Source organism: Cupressus sempervirens, chromosome 9 (assembly GCF_028749045.1).
Source record: "Cupressus sempervirens isolate cs-2001-9-10 chromosome 9, ASM2874904v1, whole genome shotgun sequence".
NCBI classification, from domain to species: Eukaryota; Viridiplantae; Streptophyta; class Pinopsida; order Cupressales; family Cupressaceae; genus Cupressus; species Cupressus sempervirens.
The window spans coordinates 539,408,648-539,434,247 of record NC_143126.1 but is presented as its reverse complement, the minus strand read 5'-3'; the positions used below and the strand labels follow the sequence as shown (position 1 = coordinate 539,434,247).

At 36.2% G+C, this 25,600-nt stretch overlaps 3 long non-coding RNA genes across 3 annotated transcripts in view; all 3 read left to right on the top strand.

Moving 5' to 3' along the window:
• Positions 1 to 25,573, top strand: part of LOC149539743 (uncharacterized) — a 30,570-nt gene extending 4,997 nt beyond the window's left edge. Inside the window, exon 2 of the long non-coding RNA XR_016355938.1 lies at positions 25,125 to 25,573. This is a non-coding gene — a long non-coding RNA (uncharacterized LOC149539743). The remainder of the gene's footprint in view (positions 1 to 25,124) is intronic.
• On the top strand, positions 9,104 to 9,548 carry LOC149539745 (uncharacterized). Its single transcript, XR_016355937.1, has 2 exons — positions 9,104 to 9,230; positions 9,405 to 9,548. It is a non-coding gene; the product is annotated as an uncharacterized LOC149539745 (long non-coding RNA).
• On the top strand, positions 19,501 to 24,249 carry LOC149539744 (uncharacterized). The gene is made up of 2 exons (XR_016355936.1): positions 19,501 to 22,218; positions 22,253 to 24,249. It is a non-coding gene; the product is annotated as an uncharacterized LOC149539744 (long non-coding RNA).
• Positions 25,574 to 25,600: the final 27 nt, after the last annotated feature.

The following is a 25,600-nucleotide window of genomic DNA, read 5'->3' as shown; positions in this document are numbered from 1 at the left end:
TATTGGTAAAGGATTTGCAATTTGCAAAGGCACAAATGGGAAGGGGATGTCTAATGCACAAATAACTTCATTTGTTAAAGAACAAGAAGCTGCTGATAAATTGTTGAAAAGATCAAACCAAAGTTTTTATCAACCTCTATCTGTAAACAAAATAATGCAATCACCCATTGAACCAATTGTATCCTCCAAACATCCTTCCTTGCAAGTACTTGTACTAGGAGGGGAAGAGGAAGAAGTAGAAACTACCATCTATTAGAGAGGTCCATTGGACACCGCATTTAAAACGGAGGCAACGAATCTTACTGATCAAGCCAATACATGTTGCTTCTATGCCAATGGTCTTCCTTTCAACTTGGTGAGATCTCCATATTGAAAGGATATGGTAGCAGCCATAAATAAAACACCGACTGATTACACAAGTCTCAGGTACGAAAATGTGTGTACCACTCTATTGCAAAAAGAGAAGGCTTGTGTAGAGAAAGCTATTCAACCAATTAGATATTCATGGAAAACTTTGTGTGTTTCTACTGTTTCAAATGCATGGAAAAATCAGAGAAACCGACCATTGACTAATGTGATTGCAGTGTCACCCAAATGGGTAATGTTTTTGAAAGCAATTGGCAGTAAAGGGGAAGTGAAATATTCACAATTCATTTCCAAAATTCTCATTGAGGCCATAGAGATAGTGGATAGTGAGAATGTAGTCTAAGTGATTACAAATAATACCAAAACTTGTAGGGGTGCAAGGGCTTTGGTTGAGGGTCGATATGACCATACCTTTTGGAAACCATGTATCGTACATATTAAGATAATATCTTATACTTTCTATAATAGTCAACTACTTGTCTGTAGTCCGTCTTTCAGTCTAGATAGGAATGTTTCCTATCCCGTCTCTTTTTTCTTTAGTCCAGATAGGAATGTTTCCTATCTTGTCTCTAGTTTTGTTTCTAATTCCGTCTTCAGTCTACGTTGTTTCTTTTAAAAACAACGTCCTTGTAATTCTTTATAAGGAACACATTTGTTCCTCTGTTAATCAATCAATCATCTGGAAATTCGTTAATCTGCCAACTCTTCTTGAATCTTGTAACATGGTATCAGAGCTATTACTTAAATTTTTTCGAAAAAATTTATAATTTCTTCGTGAAATTATTTGTTTAAATTTTTTCAAAATTATTTCTGTTGAATTTCTCTAAAACCCGCTTAGGGTTTTCGGCCTAGAGAAATTCCCAAACTCGGGTCTGCCTGTGTTTGTCCAGCACACTCTAGCCCCATTCGTCCATGCACATCGATCCTTGAAGAAAAATCTGCCATTTTTCATCAAGAAATCTGAAGTTTTTTCAAAGCTTTTTTCAGCTAGGGCCTTTTTTTTTTGAAACCCTAATTTTTGGGGTCGAAAAAATATTTTTGTTTACAGATTCTTGGTGAGTTTTTCGAGAGCTCAATTGGGTTGTTGCCCGTTTTTTTGGGTGCCTCGATTTTTGTGCCTCGATTTTCGAGCCAGCGGATCCAAAAAACGACAACAGATTCCTTTTGGGTTTTTCGAGCTCTCTTCTGGGTCATTCTCTGATTCTTCTGGGTCTTCCATTTTTTTGCCTCGAAGAACGTGCCTTCACAAATTTTCACAGTTTTCATTGAAAAACGTGCCATGGCATCTTTGACAAATATTCTACTCGAACATAATTCCAAATTCAATGGTCGCAATTATGGAACCTGGAAGCAGCGCATCATCGCAATCTTCGAATATCGAAACATCGATCAACTTGTTCTGGGTGTTACGCAGCGTTCGACTTCTCCGAGTCTTGATCAAGGCGAAGCTGCATTTTTCGCCTTCTGAATCTGTTTCTATTTTTTTGGGTTTGTTGATTTTCTCCTCAAAAATCATTTCAAGTTGTCTGTAATACGCAAGGTTGCGTGAGATTCTGGGTTTGTTGATTTTCTCCTCAAAAGTCATTTCAAGTTGTCTGTAATACGCAAGGTTGCGTGAGATTCTGGGTTTTACCGTTTTTTCCACAAAAACGAAGTTTTGTAATCTATTTTGAGTCATAGCACTTTTCTGGCAAAGCTTCTTGGTTTCAGCATTCTGTAGATCCAAGGAGGGTCTCAATTATCACAGAATGTTCCGACATCCGTACGTTGACCATTAAGGGAGGGTATTAAGATAATATCTTATACTTTCTATAATAGTCAACTACTTGTCTGTAGTCCATCTTTCAGTCTAGATAGGAATGTTTCCTATCCTGTCTCTTTTTTCTTCAGTCCAGATAGGAATGTTTCCTATCTTGTCTCTAGTTTTGTTTCTAATTCCGTCTTCAGTCTACGTTGTTTCTTTTAGAAACAACGTCCTTGTAATTCTTTATAAGGAACACATTTGTTCCTCTGTTAATCAATCAATCATCCGAAAATCCGTTAATCTGCCAACTCTTCTTGAATCTTGTAACAGTACACTCCCTAAACTTGGTCATGCAACAGATTGGCATCCAGATTGGGTGAAGCAAATTTTCTAAGAGGAGGTGGAGATACAAATGTTTGTGATGAATCATCACTGTCACAATCGATATTTAGATTATTCTCCAAATTAGAGTTGTTGAAGGTAAATTGTAATTACTTTATTTAACTTATTTGTTTAATTTGAATATATTTTATGTCATGTTGAATCATCAAATTGTGTATAACTTTGCTTAATATTTATTGACATATTGTTTTGATTAACTTACTTAGGTGGCTGAAACTCGATTTGCATCTCATACTATTGTTATGAGATGACTTGTCAAGGTGCAAGGGGCATTAAGCCAAATGGTTATTTCTAGCCAGCGGGGTATTAGAATGCTTTGAATTCAGAGATGGCACAAAAGGTCAAGGCATTGATCTTGGATGACAGTTGGTGGGCACATGTGCAATTTGTATTAGATTTCACAAACTCTATCATGCCTATGCTCTGCTTTGCTAATATAGATCAACCTTGTTTGGGGGATGTCTATGATGGCATATTACAATGGTAGAGAAGGTAAAACTTACTATACAAAAACATGAGAATGACTTCACAAAATGTGAAGGCTTATGCAATCAACTAGAAATAATCATTCATCATTGGTAAAAGATGACTACCTCATTGCACCTCCTTGCATATGGCTCATCTCCAAGGTACTATTGCAAAGAAGTACTTTGTATGCTAGATAGAATATCACCATGTGCTGATGAAAAAGTTGCTAGTGTGTGTGACAAAGCTTTTGCAAGACTCTTCTTAGATAATGACATTCACAAAAAAGTTAGGACTGAATTTGGCTTATTTGATTTGCAAGCAAAACTTAGTCAACTTGTAATAAAAGACCAATGGGACATGGGAGCTATCACATGGTGGTGCTTCTATGGTCAACCATTTAAGCATCTACAACCTCTCAAAATCATAGTCCTTTTGCAGTCAAGTAAGTTTTATTTGTTTATTGTTTACCATTTGTATTCTACAATTTTTTAAATTGCTTTACGTTTTTAATGTTTTAATTTAATAATTAATTTTGTTATTGTGAACATTGTCCAAGTTGCAAGTTCTTTTGTTGCTGAACGAAATTGGAGAACATACTCACTTTATCCACTGACTGAAGTGTAACTGGTTGGGCTCTAAAAAAGCTAAAGACTCAGTTTACATTCATACCAACTTGCGTCTTTTGTCACATAAGGAGAATCACTATAGGGAAGGGGCACCCAAGCTTTAAGATGTAGAACCCGAGTGTGCAAACTTGGATGCAACGATTCAAGATCTTACTACAATCATGGATAATGATGCTGATAATATCATGATACATGGTGCATACAACACAAGTGGAAGTGTTTTCGGTTCAAATGATCTTGAACTTGCGGCAATTGTAGGAGTTGGAGATGTTGAGGATTTTTTAACAAATCCATATGATTCAGATTCAGATTGATGAACATTTAATCATGAACTATATTTTGATTTTGTGATTGTGATGTTTTTTGATTTGGATTGGAATCGTGAACATGGACATATATGATGGCTTATAATCTTATTGAATATTTGAATTTCAAATTTGAATATGTATTGGGGAAGTTTTAAGTATCATACTATCAACTGTTTTAATTTTGTATATTTCTTTCATTTCTTTGCATATACATTTACATATACAATGCAGCCAAACACATCCGCATCCCCATAAAAAAATTTTGGGCATTTGCGCAACTACTTCTCACATCTGCATCCGGATCCACATCCAAATCAGTATCTAAGCTCTCCAACGATGAATGAATAGTATAGTCGAACAACAAAGCACAAAATATCAAGAACAAAAACCTTCAGGCACACAAGTGCCATGAATAAATAATATGTTTGTGCATGAAGCGACACCAATGGAAGTGATGCCAAAACAAACGACTCTTCATTTATTTGAAGCGTCTGTGCATATGAAGATAACCGCTGACGATGAAGTAGAAACATTTGGGCAGGCATTATAAAGAGAGATGGTATATGAGAATACTTGCTTCTACGACTGAGATCATTTATGCAGTTCACCAACAGTAAAAGATATTATTGCCAATGAAGCGACACCAATACTAGTGATGCCAAAACAAACTACTCTTGATTTATTTGAAGTGTCTGTCCATATGAGGTGAACTCTTCATTGCCAATGAAGCGACACCAATACAAGTGATGCCAAAACAAACGACTCTTCATTTATTTGAAGTGTCTGTCCATATGAAGATAACCACTGACGATGAAGTAGAAACATTTGGGCAGGCATTATAAGGAGAAATGGTATATGAGAATACTTGCTTCTACGACTGAGATCATTTCTGCAGTTCACCAACAGTAAAAGATAACTTCTGCAGCTACATTATATATATATATATATATATATATAAAACTCCTGCAGCTACATAACATCAACATGTTCCATGGTGTTTTATAGACGAGGATGGGGGGTGACAATTGTATATATATGTTTTTTCAAATATATTAATGTATTATAGAGAGAAATGTCAATAACTGATAACGACAATATCAATACGAAAATAAATCATGAGAGCATTAGTATATCAGAATATTAAATTTCAATATAGCATTATAATAGTAGTCTTTAGCATAAAATATCCATAATCTATGAATATCTTAAAGTCACAAACATGTATTCAGAAGCCTTAAAGATCAAAACATGACTGACTATGAAACTATTTGGCTATCAATATCCAAAGACTTGAAATCATCTGAGTCACTATTCCCCTTTGGCAGAAGTGGATCATCCAACGGTAGCCACTATGACTAGTGCTACATAGTAAACATTTTCAAAGAAAATCAAGTGCAATCATACAAAGAAATATAATGGTGCATTTTTTTAATCTGCAAAACTCAAGTATGAAAGTTTTCAAGAATAGTATTGAGACTTGGACTTGCATTGTTAAGTTCGGCTCATAAATAAAGATAAACAGCAATAAGGAAGGGCCAAAATCGAAACAAGAGACATGCTAGATTATTGTGTGGAAACCCTTCTAGATGAAGGGGAAAAACTGAACCAAACAATATAAATATCACTTTATTGATTATAAAATGTTAATATATATAACAAATAGAGAGACTCTTCACATTATAACCGAAGGTCTCTTCAATTTCCCAAAACATGACTTTTCGTATTACAAATGCATGCCTCTATGCATGATGTATGACACGTCACTACATTTAATAATATCTCAATTATTTTTACAAATGTCCTCTTAAACTGAAGGTGACCATAACGATTATAACGACCATATTCCTAAAGCTAGAGATAAAGTTCTCTATCACAGCTACCATCTTCAACTGTCCCTCTTAGCGAGAGAGAGATCTTTAGCATAGCACTCACACATTGCTGCAACCCAAAAATGTCAATGATAAATTCTAATCACATAGATTCTCATAAAAAAACATGTTATATTCTAATCACATAGATTCTCATAAAAAAACATGTTATCTTAGAATAATGTAATTCATGTAATCACTCAACATGAAAAATCAAAGACTGCAAGAATCACAACCAGCTTGCATCATAGACTCTCTCTAAGTGATGTTGTCATGGAATCGCTCAACATGAAAAGCCTGCAAGGCTCGCAACCAGCTTACATCACAGACTCTTTCAAGGTGATGTTGTTATGGACTCTCTCAACATGACATCCAACTCTCATTACAAAATCAGTCAACATGATGACATCATGAACTCTCTCTACATGATGCTTACTATGATTTCCCTCATGAGTGAAAGAGTTCTTCAAGCTGTCCTTACTACTTTATCAATTTCACATGAATAAGAATTCATAATCAACAAGAAAATTACCACAATAAGATAGTTGTTGTAACCTTCCTTTGAGGTAGAACATCACCCTCTGAATCACAAGCTCCCTTTGAATCTCATGTCTGAATGTAAATATGCATCATCAATTCAATTAAGTAAGCAATCTCCCCATATCATTGATTCTTGTTGCATCCTGCAACCAAGAGTGATTAATAAAATCAATTTATCATAAAAAGATATGTAGAGATAAATACTAGAAACTAATCAATACTTCTAGCTTTGTGACATAAATTCAATAATCATAGGATACTTATCTGTGTGTAGTCCAGTCTCTCTTGATGTTCTTGTAATTGTGTATTCACAACATGCATAGCAATACTCATCTATAGATGATAAACAATGCATGAACAAGGCTTACAGAGAACTCCTCTCAATTAAGTCAAGAGACCCCTAAGTAAGCATGCACTCTTCACAAAACAAGAAAAATAATGATATGTACTCTAACCCTCGAGATGAATAAGTTGATGACAGTGAACACCAACATTTAGGACGAGATACTGAGAACCAAGCTGATGTCTGGCATTACTAAAAAACCAACGGAGCATAAGGCAATATCTTCAATACTAAGGAATTCCAAACCCAATCCTAGAATTATGTTCAACAGGTATACGATCAACGAGACACCTTATGCAAATAACTGCTGTCTTTTTCGATACATAGCATTCTAGAGATAAAATGTAGTGCCTCTCATGTTTGCAGTCTATGTCTTGTCTATTTTGATTCGAGAGATACTTGATACTCTTATTATTTTGTACCTTATGATGACCCGAGGGTTGGATGTTATACTTGGATTCAGTACCATAGATGCTTTACTGCTATACTGTTCAGTTTATCACATTTGCATGTTGATGCCATTTTGAGATGACAGTAGATCTATGATGGTATCTGGTTATATGATGTATTGGACCTATTTGTTGATTATGTTATGAGATGGATTCTATGCTATGGTTATTTACTTCATTCTTGTATCTTTACGCTTTCTGCGAATGTGAGTGATGTAAATGGATTAAATAGGTATTTTAATACATGTTGCTTCGGCTATGATATTATTTGTCATTGCACTTGATCGTGTGTTTTAGTGTGCAGGAATTATATCCCTAGCAGTGGCACATGGAGTTAGTGATTCAGCTATTCATATTTACCCATGTCATTCCTATATGGTCGACGTACCCTTATTGTTATTGTTTAGATCAAAACCTTTCGGTGATTAGTAAATCCGAACTCATTTGCATTATGTGATTAGACCAGTGAGTGTGTTTGTGCATTTAGAAGTTCGCATTTGTCGCGAAAGTGTTAAGTGTTTTTCTATGTTTTGGGGGTTTTCGGGTTTTAATCTTTTCAGATTTAATTTCTGGCAGGTTTGCCTTAGGTGAATTTCCATTACGGATAATAACCTGTTTTCGTTTGGGTCGATTCGGAGTTTAACTACTCTAGCTAGCTATTTTCCAGAATCGACTATTCACCCAAAAAGTGAATAAGTATTGGAAAAGTGATTTCATAAATCACTTATCACAATTTGGAAATTGAAATTTGGAGAACAATTTGGAAATCCTCTTCTGTAGGATTCTTGTTTTGTTCGTTCTGGGAGCTGTGAGCGTGGGATCTTTGTGAGGTTGGTCTCGTTGGATTCAGCTCGAGGAGTTCTTGCCTTGTCGTCAGTTTCAGCATTTTTGGCGAATTGATTATTTTATCGTGTGGGTTTCGGTTTCTGCCCCTTTTTCCATCAGGTAGGGCCTTCCCGTTTTATTGGTTTTACTCCGTTTTTGCTTCCGTTTCTTGTAGCTGTATGTTAGGAGGATGAGAAATAGTGTTCCCCTCTGTTTCTGTTTGTTGGTTTTGCCCGATTGGTCGGGTATGAACGTTTTCCCTGATTTTGAAATAGGGGTTTGGGTTTTTGGGCCGTTATGCTGGCCGTTTTTGCATACGGTGCCTGATTTCTTTTATTTTTTGATTTTTGGGGTTTTTGAACCCAAAGGCCAAATGGGTTTTAATTTTGAAATTTTTTTCAAAATTTGGAGTTTTTACCTCGTTTTGCGTGCCGCCCTGTTTTTCTCGGGTTTTCTTGGCACATTGTGGTTTGTGGACCTGGATGATCCATTTGGATACCAGTTAGACCACTTTTGCATCTTGGGTTACATTGGGATGCGTGAGCATCCGTCATCCTGATTATGTTTCGGTTGATTGACTTCTATTTGCATTCTCATCCTGTCCTTGTGCATGATCTTCGTGATGGTGATGCGCCACACACGTGTACATCCATCGGGTGACCTGCGGGGCTCGATCTTCCGTGGTACTTCCAGAAGCTGTGATTATTGGGGTCGGGTTGGGAGTTTGTATGCCTACGGGCACTTATCATTGGATGAGCATGGGTAGGGTAGGGTAGCATATGGAGGGGGCTTCTACCTCGCAGCCTGGTGATCATTGTGCCCAGAGGGTTGGCGAAGGAAGCTTTAATTAAGTGAAAATTAAATAAATATTGGGTGGTAATAATCTTAAGATAATAAAATATTTGGGGTGCAAGAGCTTTTCCGTTGAGGGATGTTGAATCTGCGCAAGTCCTAGCTTGGGCTTTTTGATGCCAAGCGACTCTCCATGATGTTAGTCCCTACATAGTAAGCTCATTGAGGTGTCTGACCAGGACCTGTAGTTTATGCATTGTCTATGTCTTGGTTTCAGTCATCATACTGCTTGGCGTGAGTGTTAGCCATAGTTGTGGTGTTTTTGTGTGTTTGTGGTTGGATCACTATCTCCATCAGCACGGCGAGTGTGGAACTACGGGTGCCACGTGGTTGGGAGGCGTAGTTACCTTCACCACTGCTAGGGACCGGTGTACAGAGACGGTCTATTGTCCTAGTACGACTGTAGCTGGATGTGTCACTTGGTACTTCGGTATACGGAGTATGCTTCTTGTGATTTGTGCTCTCATTATGATGTTATCTGATTACAGTTTTATCTTATGCTTACTACTAGCATGTTAGATTTTATTTACTTACATTGTAGCATGTTTAGTAGTGACGTCCCTATTACGACAGCACCAATGATTTGATCAGTGGCTTGGGATGTTATGCGCAGGGGATGGCTAGGGCCCACGATGGTCCTATGACACCATTGACGGTTGGGAGGAACCGCGTACTTAGTTGGTTATTTTGCTCATTGCAATGTTAACTATGTTATTGCGATGTTTCTTTCAGTTGAATGTGATGTTTCCTTTCTGTACTTTTCCCCTCTCTGTTTGGTAGATGGTTAGATTCTAGTGTTCTATCTTTTAGTTACTCTGTTATTGTTCGAGTGCTCTCGCCTCGGAATGTGGATCCGGTACTCCTTGGTGTGGAGCTTTTTCTGTGTGTTTGGCCTTTTTCGAGTTTCTTGAAGTGTTTTTGTTTTCTATGGGTGACATTTGTTCAGCATTGTGCGACACTGTTAAAGTATCGCACGCCCATAGAAAGAATGTCGTACGATACTATAAAGTATTGCACGCATTATTGGAGAAGTATCGTACGACACTGGAAGAGTGCCGCACGGCTTCATGAGAAATGTCGCGCAATACTTTTCCAGTATCGCACGCCTTCTTGAGATGTATCGCGCGAGACTGATAAAGTGTCGCATGCACTAAGGGAGAAGTGTCACCCTCCCTTAGTAAAAAGTGTCGCACACCCTTTGGTTAAAACTTGTGCGTGCCAACAGCGAGCACTTTTTGTAGTGTTCCAATCATTTTGAGAGCTGATCTAGATACCCTTTTGGGTGTTCTTCAAGCCTATGTTGTTGCATTTTGAATTCAGGAGGTTTCTTTTGAAATTCAGTTTTTGGGTTTCTGTTGTAGTCCTTCGGGGTTTAAAATATATCGTTTAATTCCTTATACTTAATATTTTAATATATGCGACGATTCATTTGAGATCAGTTTCAGACCTCTACGAGCTAAGGTGTAGATTCTAGGAAAAATCAGGGCTTCAAAAATTCAGACTTAGCCAAATTTCAGGGCTTCAGGATTTTAGACTTAGCCAGTTTCCAAGAGTCAGCTTATGTCTTTCAGCTTGGTAGGTCTTTGTGATTTTTTTGGTTGTGTTCTGGTTGGTAGTGGCGTTTGGAGATCCGTTGGTGCTTGGTTGTCTTTCAGTCTTCCATTGCGATCTTTTGGTTTGTGTAGGTTGTATCATGTGCACTTACACTTGTTTAAAAAAAATTTGTTCTGGCTTGTTTTTCATCCTTGTTTCCAAGGATCTCTGGGCGGGGCATTACATAAAAACCCTAGTGTATTTGTCACCAATCTTGTCAATCCTAAATCCTTCATTATATTTCTTTCCTTGTTGTCTGAACTCAAATTCCATAGCTTGAGGCTACAAGTTCGATCCATGGTTGACCAAAACTAGACATCCGAACACCTGTAAACTTCATGATAATTTCTTCTTTGATCACTATGCCTTACTAATAATCCTCAGTCAACATTCAATGCCCCGCCTAAAGATCCTTGGAACACAAGGATCAAACATGCACTGAATAATTTTTGTCTTTAGATAAGTAAGATAACAACAACATAAGTAACCAAGTGCAAGAATGAAACATCCAAACAAGGTAATAAAATAAGGAACATGGCTAAACTCACATGTTCACTTACACCAACAGAAGTCTTACAAACACTTCCTACGATCCCCAAGCACCAAACGAAACCCAAAATCAAAGATCACATGAATCATGAGAATACCCGAAAGAGATGTTCTTTTAAAGCCCAAGGTAAAAGTTCTTAGCATGGTTAAACATACAAGTCCATTTCCCACTAGCCATAACATAATCAAGAATTATAAGCAGAGAGCCTCAAATGGTCATGCACCGGATGAGGGCTCAAGGTTACAACCACTCATCTACTAGACCCCATGCTAAAAGACAAATCCTAAAATTGGCCAAGTCTAAAATCTTGAAGCCTTTAAATCTGACTAAGTCTGAATTGTTGAAGTCCTGAGATTTTCTAGAATCTTTATCTTAACTCGAAGAGGTTTGGAACCTATCTGAAATGAATCGTCATATATAAATGTCTTAAGTATAAGGAAGAAGAAGAAAAGTAAAGGAAGAAGAGATTGCAAGAACCCCCAAAAGGTTACCCAAATCTCCTTCAAGAGCACATCGAACAAGTTGGAAAGTGCTCACTGTTTGCCTGAGCAAGTTTTCCCATAGACCCCGTGTGATACTTTCTACTATGGCCATGCGATACTTTATCGATATCGTACGATACTCCTCACTACTATAGTGCGATACATTACCAGTATTGTACGATACTCTATTGTAGTGCGATACTTTTTACTTTGCTAGTATTGCACAATGCTGAACAAATATCGCCCAGGTTTAGATAATGCCAATTAGCCATCTAAGAGGCAAAGTAGGGTAAGAACATCCACACCGAGAGTATCAGAACCACCAAGCTCGAGGAATGAGCACTCCAAAGCATAGAAGAGATCAAAGAACCCTCAAATACTAGAATAAAGAAGCAAAAGCATCTATTCATCTAAACCATAGCATCATAACTAAAACATGAATGTAAGCAACATCGTAGTAAGAAGGAATAAAGAACTATAAGATATTCCTTTCTAAACATGATATAACAAACTCAACACAACCGTGCTCGTTTCCTCCCTACTATAATGACATCATGAGACCTTAAGGGCCCTAACCATACCCCCGAGCATGAACCTCAATTTGCCAACTAGATCGTTGGAGTGTCTAAAGAAATCTTTCTTACTAATAATCTATCCAATAACATCACATGAAATAAGAAACATCTAACATGCTAATCTACCAATAGCATCACTAAGCCAAAGTAGTGGTAAGAAGTCTCAACTAAGCAATATGATACAACATCATGATAAAGGAATGCATCAAGTAACATACTATCCATCATCTAAACATGATATCATTGCATCCAAGATAAAACATAAATAAAAAAGAGAACATACTTCGGATACACCGAAGTACCAAGTGAATATCCAACATTGGCCTCAAACTGAAAGTAGACCATCTCTGTACACCAATCCCCAGCAGTGGTATAGGTAGCTACATCTCCCAACCACATGGTACCCATAGGTCCACACCCACCGTGCTCATGGAGATAATGACCCAACCACAATCACATAAGACAATCACCCAAGGCTAACACATGCCAATCAAAAACATGATACCAACATCGATATGATTATTGGACAATGCAGTACATCAGGTCACTAGTCAGAACCTCTATAGGATAACTATGTAAGGACTCTAGTGGAGTGTAAGTCACTTGGCATTGAAAAGCCCAAGCTATAAGTCTGTGTGGTAATATCAACTCCAATCAAGAGGCTACGCACCATGTCCTCAGCTTAACTATTCAAACACATACCCTCAGCTTAACCGTTCAGGTGTTCTCTTATCTTATCATTAAGTTTTATCCCCGTTAATTAATTTTGATTATTACTTGTTAGAACCTCTGTTATCTTGCCGGCCACTTTTGGGCCAGGGTGCACGAGAGAATCCACTCCACACGTCTACCCTACATACCCATGCTCATCACATGATGAGTGCCCAAAGGCAATGCAAGTTCCCAACCCAACTCTCAAATGAACAATCTCTCAATTGGACTATATCCGAGAGTTCAGGTCTTGCAAGATCTTGTCATACGCATGCATCCATGCTCGTGTGTGGGCACAACCAACTCCACGAATGTAATCACATAATACCAATGCAAGGGTTGGATATGAGAAATGCAACAACTGATAGAAGTAAAACAATGTCACTCAACCGGCCTATATCCGGGAGTACAAATTTGACTTGAATCCCAAAAAGGCAACAAAACACCAAACATCATGAACTCACTCATCCGGCCTAAATCCAGGAGTATGGATTCTACATGAATCCCAATGATGCGATGAAAAAAATCATGGTCAGATTGGAAACCTAACATACATTCCAGATCCATGACCAAAAACAAAAGCCAAGAAATATCCAAGAAAACTAGGTGGCACACTAAACGAGGCAATGCAAAAATTGCTCTAAAGTCAACATTGTTGAAAATTGACAAAATTAAAACCCATTGGTCTAAATGCGCCAAACATTGCACTTTTCAGATAAAATCATGGACCCGGACACTTCACGGAAATCCAGCAGCATAACAATAGGAAAACCCTCAAACCCACATCTTGAAAACATCAAATGCTCAAACCTGTCCAACCAGGGGATGGAATTGCATAAAAATGGAGGGGAATACTAGTACTCCACTCTCTAACATTTAGCAATTGAAAGAATGAATACAAACAGGCTAAAACTAATTAAATCAAAAAGTCCTACCTTGCACGTTTAGTAAATATCAAGAACAGGGAGAAATAAATGAATACTATGCCGAATTGGTTGAAACTTTTGGCAAAGTGGAGCAATCCCAATACGAATTCAATGAGACCAATCTCACAAAGATCCGCTAAGCCAAACTCCCACAACAAACATATCTTTGTTTCAGCCCCAAGAGGGTTTGAGCATTTTGCTCTTCAAAACATGAAACTCAAAGTGAAAAGTGAATAATAAAGTTTATTTTTGCCAATATAAGCACTTTTCCAAAGTGACTTATAAATTAGGTTATTAGAATAACTTAATAACCAACTGGCCCCTCAACCCAAATGAATTAGGCAGTTCCAATTGCTTGGAATTCAACTACAACAAATTAGTCGGCAATAAAATAAAGATTAAATCCAATAGTCAAAATCCCCTTAAGCCACTAAAATAACATTTAATTTAATCTTTTCCGCGACAACTGCGGAATCCTAAATGCACAGACATGTTCACGGGTCTAATCACATAATGCATTATGAATACGGATTTATCAATTACCAGAGAATTAAAATAACAATAAAAGATGCATCGCCCATACAGGGACAAAATTGGCTCAACATAAAAGGTTTGATCACTAACTCCATGAGCCACTATCAAGGATATAGGTCTTGCACATTAAATGAACACAATCAAGTGTAGATGCACAATATATCATAGCCAAAGCAACAAGTACATAAATTACATAATTAAAGCATCAATTAATTTCATTTAAATAATCATTCAAATAACTCTTTTACATAAATTTACTGAAGAGACAAAGTAATTATTTGTAGCATGATAAATCAATAAATCCAACACAGATAAACAAATTTCTAATTAATTTAAGCATTTAATAATGGAATTAAAAATAATTATTCAACAACATAAATGCCACTATAACATATAAGTCAACATAGTCCAAAACATGAGTAAACACTGCTACAAGAACCTAGTCAAGTATAGCAAGACAATAATACACAATGTACACTCTATTCACATCTTAGGGTAATCACGGAACAACATTGTGATGCCACATCAATCCAGGTAACTACTAGAACAAACCTCAGTAAAACCACCAAATACATCATAATCTCATGAATCAAGCATAAGCATAAATTAATTCAACTGATATAATAACATTAACAAATCACCCCAAGGGTGTAGACCACTCATGAGTCCCAATCACGATTACTCACAAAGCAAGATCATCACGGTTGCATCCATTAAGATGAATAATAGAAATCAAATGGGAAAGGCACTACACAACACCTTTACCTGTCAAAACATGGAAGATCTGCAATGCTTGCTTTATCGACATTACCGATCTCCCTCTTAAGAGCACACAACTTCAACTAATTAAGATAAAACAACTATCCTTGTGGAATATGCCTCGTCAAGAATGAATGACGAATTTTGAGCCGATTTCATGGCTTGTGCTTCCTTGTCAAAAATTTGCAATAAACAAAAAGAGTCCCCATTCACTCTCTGAGAGCTGTTCAACATTCATTTCCCTAGATTTGATTGAGACCTATCCATGTTGGCACCGTATGGAGTTGAGATGGGTTGTTCTTGAGGGTTTGAGCAAGGTTAGGAGCAAAGTCATTATGTGACCATTTGCTTGCTCTAGGAGATGAAATTGAATAGTGAGATATAAAGTGCTTCAACCTTTCCAATCCATCACTGACCTCTAATAGAAAATGTCTCGACTATTGATAAGCTATCGGCCCCCATTCACAAAATTATAGAATGTAACCCAAATTTAAATAATCTTTAGTATTGCTGTGAACGAGAATTATAATTGAGGGTCAATATATTGATGGTTCAAATTGCAAATATGGTCGAAGCCAACCAACCTGCTTTTCCTTTTGTAAAGAAATAGTATCTTTTCAAATAAATGTTGGAATCAACATGACATTTCATTTTTATGCAAAAACGTGGAATATACAAAGACCTAGCTAAGATGATGCTCATTTGCTCTTCTTGTCATCATTTACAACAAACCGAATGATTTCTTTGCTTCATAGAATCTACAACAACAATGCCACTTACAAACCTTAATCTAGGAAAGCTTCACAAAACTAGTTCAAAGACATCTCAGGAGAACACGATTCTCCACTCCTCTCCAAGATCACTTGCATAATCAAGACCACCAACAATGACATAAAACACAATTTTTAGTAAAGTAAGGAAATTTGCATCCAAGGGAAATAATAACTACACAGAATAATAAAGTAGGATGAAAACGAAGTGATGCCTCTATCATCATAAGAAATAGAAGACAATTATGAACGATTCATATCACACGACCCTTGACAAGTGTTGTTAATAAACCTTTCAGAAAGTATGAGGAAAACATAACCAATGCCAGAGCTGAAGAAAAGAAATCTTATAGTGCCATGAGAAAATGTCAAAATATTTCCAAGTAACTCATATCTACGAGACATCTAGAAGGACACCCATATTTCTTTGGAGCCTTTTTAATTTTTTTAAATGTTTTCTATGAGCCTATATTCCAAGCATTTCTGATGATAATAATCACGCATTTAGAGACGTTGAGCCAATGACAAGGAAGCACACTTTAGAGTCCATGTAAGATTTTAGTGACCTCGAAATGAAATACACACAAGATTGTGGCATAATATCCGTAGGCCTTATTCAGATATGCTTTCCCAACAAAATCCTGTTGATCTGAGAAAGAAATCTAACATCCTTTTCCCACCTTCGTCTGCGCCATTACTCAAAAAATACTTGATCTTCCCTTTAACCTCCATATTTGCAGTCTAAGCAAGGCATGAACCAATGTCTATATACATCAAGATAAAAGAAACTTTCACATAACTTAAACTTCAGCACTTGCCATAGAGACATGATTCTCAACCCATGCCAAAGAGACTTCAATATTACAGATATCTAACCTTGCTTCGATACCATGTTAAGTATAGCTCATAAATAAAGATAAACAGCTATAAGGAAGAAACAAATTCGAAACAAGAGACACAATATTATCTTGGGAAAGTGAAAAAACCAAACCACACAACAAAAATATCACTTTTATCGATCATAAAATGCTCAAGTGTAAATACTTTTCACTTGATGCGATATATATAACAAATAGAGAGACTCTTCACATTATAATCGAAGGTCTCTTCAATTTTCCAAAACATGAGTTCATATTACAAATGCACGCCTCTACGCATGATGTATGATACATCACTATAATTAATGTTATCTCAATTATTTTCACAAATGTCCTCTTCAACTAAAAGTGACCATAATGGTTATAGCGGCTATATTTCCACAGCCAGTAATAAAAATCTCTATCGCAGCTACCATCTTCAATAAGCATGACCCAGAAAATTAACCAGATGCAACTTTTAATTATGTATTTCATTAACTATATTTGGTTCTCGTACACCAGGATTGGAATAGCTGTTTTGATTCTCATACATTTGAATATATTGTTTTGATTCTCATACGAAGGTATTGAAGCAAACAAAATTAAAGAAAAATGTTATTTATTGTTTTTCAATGCCAAGAAACGTCCCCTGCTGTTTGCGGACAATTAGCTGTACCTTGGACATTCCCTAGCCATTTTGGGGATGGCTAGCTGTCCTTGAATGATAGGGACATTTCTTGGCATTTTTGAGGGCTGGATAGGCACTGAGCATTGCATAACAATGCCCGCCCTTCCTCAAAATGACTAGGGGATGGGGATGTCAGGTTCTGGGATAGGGGATGTGTGCCCAAATTTTGGTGATTTTTAATAGATTTATAAGCATGGTCAAGGAAACATATTTTCTATATCAGTGTACACATATCATGTATCTGTGCCCTTCCCTATATCCATACCAGGAACTTTGGAGATGTATAATAGAGTGACCAAGGTTGCACGGGAATAGGGGTACTAGGGTACTTAGGCTACGGGTACGGGTATGGGTATGACTAGTTCTCAAACTAGGGACAAAGGTACTCGTGTACATCAATTCTTTTAAAAATAATTTAATATTTATAAAAAATCTGATAATATGAGTCATAAGAATAGTTTTTTAAAATAATAACAATGATAAAATTTGCATATGTAATGTATTGTTTTCAGTTTCATATTTGCAATATGTTTGTAATAATAATATATGGTAAATATTTAGATGCATAACAGAGAAGGCAGACTTTAAATATGAACAAGAAGATTATAAATCATGTAACGATGACATATTGCAAATGAACTTCTGACTTGAACAGTGATGAAGTTTACTGTTAATCAGTATTTCATTAATGTTTCAAGGATACAGTTTGCTGTTAGTCAGTAATTTATTAACATTTCAAGCTGATTATGTATTGAATTAAGCTTGATGAAAAAGCTGATATGCAAACAAAAAACCAAAACCAAAATCAGAAATCTTAATCAAGGTCCTTAGCTATGATGCTGGCTACTGAGTACTGAATACTTGGGTAGGTGGTATGTGTCCTAGGGGTGTGGGTACATGTACCCATGCAACCTTGGGAGTGACACTTATTCTAATTTGCTTGGTCAGAGGCTAGCAGAGGTAATTGAAACTCTCTCAAAGAGTTTTATCTTTCCAAACAAGAAACTATACTAGCACTTGCACGTGACAATTGCACCAACAAAATTATTTATGCAGTTTAACATATTAAAGGGTATAATTTGGCAACTGTATAAAAGATATATTAGTTTAATTTACCAATATTAAAACTGTTGTATTTCATATTTGATTATAATCAGTTGAAGGGATAATTTGTAACATATTCAATTTTATTTGCATGTCAATTCACAATATCCAACACATTGGAACATAACATTATTGGATATATATCAAAAAGTTGTGCATGATCTTATATCAAAGGTATATATGATAGACAAAATAAGGTTAGTTTTTGTTAAACTGAGGAAATAAGTAGAAGAAACTATATTTAAGCGAATGGATTCTTGATGCAGTGATATATGATTGTCAGCATCCACAAATACATCATGAATGTGTGAAATTGTAATGGTATTAGATTAGAAATAATTTTTGTAAAACATATAAACTTGAGATGGTAACGAAACTAACAGATTGAAAGATTTTATTGTAAGGTTCCATTAAATTTTTTTATAATGTTTGAAAAAAGTCAAGTTCAACTGTGACATTGGAATTTGTTTTTATGTCAATGTTTTGACCCAAAAATATAGATAAACAACAATAACAAAGTATAAACAATATACAAAAGACACAAAAGATTTATCCTAGGAAAACCCTTCCACTTGAAAGGAAAAACCCAGCCATACCAGCAAAATCTCTCTTTCATTGATTTAGAAATGTTCATAGCTCAAGGCTTTCACTTTATTGATTTACGATATACCAAGTAATCATGTAAATTGATTGCTTAAGACTCTTAATCTTACATAGGAAGGTCTCTTTGAGTCAAAAAGTAAAACCCTTTTATATTCAACATTTCTCATTTTCATATGCATGCCTCATTGCATGACATATGACACGTCTTTTTGCATAAAATTTAAGCACAAATATCTCTTTCATTTGAAGTTGACAATAATGGTCATAGCAAACATATTTTCATTTTATAAGAGCAGAGATAAGGATCTCTATTGCAGCTATAAACTTCAACACTCTCTCTTAGCAAGAGAGATCTTTAATGAGGTAGGCACACATAGCTGCAACTAAAGATGTCAATAATATATTCTCATCACATAACATATGTTATCTCAGCATAACATTATTCACCATAATTATTAAATAGGCACATAAAATTAGAGTCATGGAGTCACACAAATGATTTTCACCATGCCTACTCAGAGAGGGTGATCCATCATACCTATTCGTAGAGAGTAGAACAAGGGCTTTTTATCTCAAAACTTCTCCCAGAGAAGGATACATTTCCACCATGCCTACTCACAAAGGGTGATCCACTGTGTCTACTCGTAGAGGGTGGAACGAGGGCTTACACATCAGATTTCTCCCAGAGAAGAACGCATTTCCACCATTCCTACTCGTAAAGGATGGTCCACCATACCTACTCACAGAGGGTGGAACAAGGGCTTTCACCTCAAACTTCTCCCAGAGAAGAATGCATTAACAATTGAGATTATATCTCAACAAAAACTCCCTCTTAGCAAGGACAACTAGTTCATCACAATAAAATATTAGATGTAACCTCCCTTTGAACTTGAGTAGTCTCCCTCCACTGTGTCTACTCACAGAGGGTGGAACGAGGGCTTACACCTCAGACTTTCTTAGAGAAGAATGCATTTCCACCATTCCTACCCGTAAAGGGTGGTCCACCATACCTACTTGTAGAGCGTGGAACAAGGGCTTTCACCTCAAACTTCTCCCAAAGAAGAATGCATTAACAATTGAGATTATCTCTCAACAAAGACTCCCTCTCAGCAAGGACAACTAGTTCATCACAACAAAATATCAGATGTAACCTCCCTCTGAACCCGAGTAGTCTCCCGCTGAATATATATCATCAAAGAAACATTTATCTCATTGCTTCTTTGTTGCACCAAGAGCATATAGTGCCAGCTTGACATCACCACCTTGCTAGATGCTCACAACCATCCCTCCGCTCGATAAAAACTCTCGATGCCAGTTTGACAACAATGCCTGATACCTCAAACTCTGGACTCACCATTACGACAATGGCGAATTTGACCAGAATGCAGACCTCATCAGTGGGAAGAGAGAGGGTGATCACAGCCATCCTGGGTATCAAAGGAAGCCAGTGAATTTTGAAAAATCCAGTCAATGAAAATGGATAGCCTACACCCTCGTGAATTGACCTCTCATGATTGGAGGCCCAATGTTTGAGCTGAAAAAAAAACTTAGTTTGAAGACTCAGAAAAATTGTAAGAAGCGTACCTTTTAATCACATGAGGGACCTCTTACGAGTCTTTTCTACACCACTTGACACTCTGTGAATTTTTCTCTATTGACTCAGATCATGGAGGCAAAAACTCCTTCCAACAGACCCATAATAGAAGAAAATTCAAAATGTAGAAATCTCTCTATCGTTAAAGAGGTGGAGACCATTCTGATGATGAAAGCAAACCAGAGCAATGAATATCTCATACACAGTAAATTCTGGCAAGTACTGAAGATCATCAAGCAAATAAACCGCTAAGCTTTTTATCAATTCTCTTGTATAAAACTACTGAGTTCCGCACACGATACCGCTCAGATCATAAATTTTATGTAGCCCAAAAAGACTATGATCCACAGCTCGAACTTCAGTAAGTCGACTATCAGATGCCAAGTCATGATCATCATATGAATGCTTTAAATTTCATAGAGACCACTATTTGCAAGAAGATTGATCATTTGAAGGTATGTCCTCTTGATACAAGTGAGTCTAATGCAAAGCTTAATATACCAATCTGACTCTAACACATACATCTTTATGAAACTCTTCTAAATATCAACAATAGTGAAAGCCTATGCAAATAGTCATAAATGCACAGTGATGGGAGCGATAACTTTCTTTCAGTAAACTGTGAGCAGAAGAGGAGAGTTGAATTTAGATGAATCGACCAACCTCTCCACAAGACCAGCTCTAGACGACTTCATTAGAAATAAATTCCTGCTCCCATAAAAATGAACAGACATTCAATCAGGCAGCTCCTTCACAAACCAATGATGAGAGCTGAATTGTCACCATCCACCATTAGACAATGGTTACACGAAGGACTCCAACCATAATCGGAGAGACACGAACGGAGGAGCCAAAGATACACACATGATCTATCTGCTAAGCATGTTTTCCGATTGGAAAAGTATAATGATATCACCAAATAAAAATGGCTTCTATATTTTCTGATTTCTGCTTGATAAAATGCTACTCTGGTCAACATGAATATCGTTTAATTTCTCCAAGAAAGCGTTCGGCCTCTGGTTTCAGCCATGCACAACTTCATTCCAAACTCCAAAAAATAAATAAATGCCTGGCACATCTTTTTAAATAAGAGCCGCCCAGTCATAAAATAAGTAATGCACAGCTGAAGAAATTCTTTGATTTGCCTTTTATCAATTACAGTTCAGCTAAATAATAACATCACATGCACAGGTGGATAGCATCCATCACTTTTATTCAACACGGCATGAAACACCCAGATATAGTAAACTTCTACTGTATTTTATATTTAGTCACTTGGCCTATTTTATACTCGCCAAACTTAAAACATTAAGCACATATATTTTAATAAATAAGAACTCTAAAGATGAAGAATAGAGAGGGTCGAAGTGACGAAGGCGACAAGTTGAGAGATTCATATTCACTCGGCAAATAGAAGAACCTTAGCTCTGCAATATATTATTCAGAATGCTGTCCTTGCTGTAGCAGATATAAGCTATGTCGGCCCAGTTTTACCAGTGATCCATCGCAACTCCTGAAAAGGTTGCTAAAGATGACCAAGTTACAGAAATTATACAAAGTCTCACAGAAGAACAACATACAGCATATTTCTGAGATGAAATTTCCAGCATACATGAAAACAATTTGCTGTTGCAGGAGATGAAAAAACATATATTTGAAAAAAAATATATGACATGGTGAGGTAAAATCATGAAAAGAACATGACATATTGTTAGGTAAAATCATGAAAAGAACATGACATATGTCAAGGCAGAAGCATGTCCTTCCAAAGATTGCAGCTCCAACTTACTTCCATTCAAACGATGACAGTCTGGCTCTGAATTGATGTAGAGGAAATAATCAACCAATAAAGTAGAAGAGCCGAAGAAATTGGTTGAGGAAAACCATCTGGAACCATTGCCAGATCTCTATTGCAGCTATAAACACAACACTCTTAAATTGAAATAAGATACAAACACAGAGAAATGGACAAAAGAGATTTCTTTAGTGCTGCTATCAAACCTGGCTCCATGTTAATGTTTTGACCTAAAAATATCCATGTTAATGTTTTGACCTAAAAATATAGATAAACAGTAATAACAGACCATAAACAATACACAAAAGATTTATCCTGGGAAAACCCTTCCTCTTGATAGGAAAAATCCAAACACATCAGCAAAATATCTCTTTTATTGATCGAGAAATGTTCATAGTACAAGGCTTCCACTTAATTGATTTACAATATACCAAGCAATCATATAAATAGATTCCATAAGATTCTTCATCTTACTCACGCAGGTCTCTTTGAGTCCCAAAAGTAAGACCCTTCATATTTCCACATATTCAACATTTCACATATCCATACACATGCCTCTTCGCATGACATATGACATGTCATTCTGCATAATATTTAATCACAAATATCTCTTTCAGCTAAGTTGACCATAACGGTCATAACAAACATATTTCCATTTTATAAGAATAGGAGATAAAGATCTCTATCACAGCTACAACCTTCAACATATTACTATAATGATTGTTGTGAGCTCTTGGTATAGGAATACGGCATTTGACTTGTCGATGCACAAATAGATTTTTCCATAAATAATAGTTGTGCCAAGATAGCTCTAGAACTAATAGACATGTCATTAAAGAATAGGTTTTTTTAGTTGGGGAAAGCTTCATACAATCTCTCACATATATTTCTATCAATAGCTTTGGCTCTATGATGCTCATCTCATCAACAAGGATGCATTCCACATACTTAATGTCTTCTTGAAAGGCTATTAATGACTGCCCCTATAATGATTATATCTATATTACATGGGGACGCACTCCCTATTTTTGGCCCTTTAGGAAACATCCCAGAAACGTGTCCGCTGTCATCCCCACTGCCCCCATCCTTGAAACACTGTGCAACATTTTAAATTTTAACACGAGCCAATCTTTTTCTTAAGAGAGAAAAGTAGAAACAAATCATAGTGGGCTTTGACATTAACTAATGGTTCTAAGCTGGCACGTAAGTTGAATCTATGTTTCATGCATGCATCAAAATGTTGGAGTTGCAGACTTATTTTATGTCTCAGACAAGACATTTTATTCTCATTATAAATGTTGTCATTAAAAGTTATACAAACATATGTTATACACACACATATACACACATTGTCGTCCACTACCATCCCCCATGCCTGTCTCTGAAACAACATGGAACATAGGATTATATTTCTTTTTGTTAGAATCTGAAGAGTTTGTATATTGACTTGAGACCCATATATTGAGCACACCAAGGAGCAGATTATGTTTATATTATACAGAACATGAAAGAACATGGCTAATGCAATGGATCAAATAGGATTTTTCTATACGCGTCATAGCCTGAATGCTCATATCAAGGGTTTCATGAAGGAATAATTGTTATATTATTATTTAATATCAACCTTTGGCCGTACACTGATTGCGTGTGTTTTGAGGCCAATATGTTGGTGTGTGCATGGATTCTAGAGGCTAATTTAAATGCCTTCCATGTTAGTTGGGCCATGGCATCTATTGCAATTAATTTCATCGATGGAATGCACTTATCGGTAGATCAAGTCCTGTTTTTGTGCTATTTGTCTTTTGTACATGGATATTAAAGTTGATTCAGGATCCATAAAATTAGTGTTGGGCACAGTCCTATCCGAAGCTTATTCTATTTTATTTTCATAAAATTTGAACTTGTTAACTATCAAAATCTTTCATCTGTATGAGGTCTATTTTCTTTCATCTGTATGAGGTCTATTTTTTTTAACCTTCTTGATTTTATTAGTTCTTATTTCTGCCATGATTAAGCATAGGTATATGCTTTATGAATGTGATGCAAAAATGATGATTTCTCTCACATTTTTAAATATGAACTTTTGTCTTCTGCTAAGTTAACATTCAAAACATATTACTTCATGATTTACCTCGGTTTTTGCTTGTGTAAGCTACACCTACCTTTTCGGTATATACATGAATTGTACACAATGAATCACATATTTCTCTTTATAAATAAATATGTTAGTTTTATTTTAGGAGTAAGCCTCACTAATTACTGCCTGTAAGGAATTGGGATATCACATGATTACTAAATATGTTCTATTCACAATTTGCTACTAATGTTCCCTAATATATAAAGTAAATGTCTATGGGATTCAAAAAATTTAAAATTCATTAACCAAAATGTAAATTGTCAGCTTTGTTTTTGGTAAAATGTTTGAATCTGATATTACATTATTTTTTCTTAGAACATTATGTGCATTGAAGACCATTTCTATTTCTTCTAGCAAGGGAAGATAGGTAATATCATAGTTCAAAACATCACAGATATGTCTATGATAAATTATCTTATTGCGATATTTTCTGCTGGCTGATAAAATATGTCAAATTCGCATGGATACTTATTACAGGTAAGTTTAAAAAATATCACAGAGATTAGTTTGACATTTATCGGTAATAAATCACTTATTTATCGTGATAACTAGAAAAAAATGCATTTATATAGTTAGTGCATTAAATTGACTTCGTTTTTCACTTTTGCCGTTTGCATTTGTCTGAAGTTACTAAAACCTTCTAATATGTAAGTAGGATGCTGATAATAATGGTGGGAAGTTGGCTTAGCACCCGTTCTGGCCTGCCTGCCAATAATTCATCTATCGTGTCTACCAAGCAGAATTTACTATATCTCCTGTGCTTTGATGGACGTCTTTTATAACTAAATCCAAAGTTCTCATTTCGACTTAGGCAGATAGGATGTTGCGAAATTTAAATTACACGTTATCCACGCTTATGTCAGTTCTGTGTACATTGCATATATATATGCCACAGTGGTAGTAATTGTAACATTTGACAAACATTCTCATTTTGTACACTCTGGCGGATGACCCTAATCTGTTTCAAAGGTTCATATTATGGATACCTCGTAAGCATGAGATCATTATTCTGTGACATTGTTTTACACGGTTCACACATTTGTCCTGTGATTTCACACTTTGCAGATATGTCTATTGAAACATTTCAAAATTTTAGTATTGGCATAGACAGAGTATGTTTAGCAAACATTT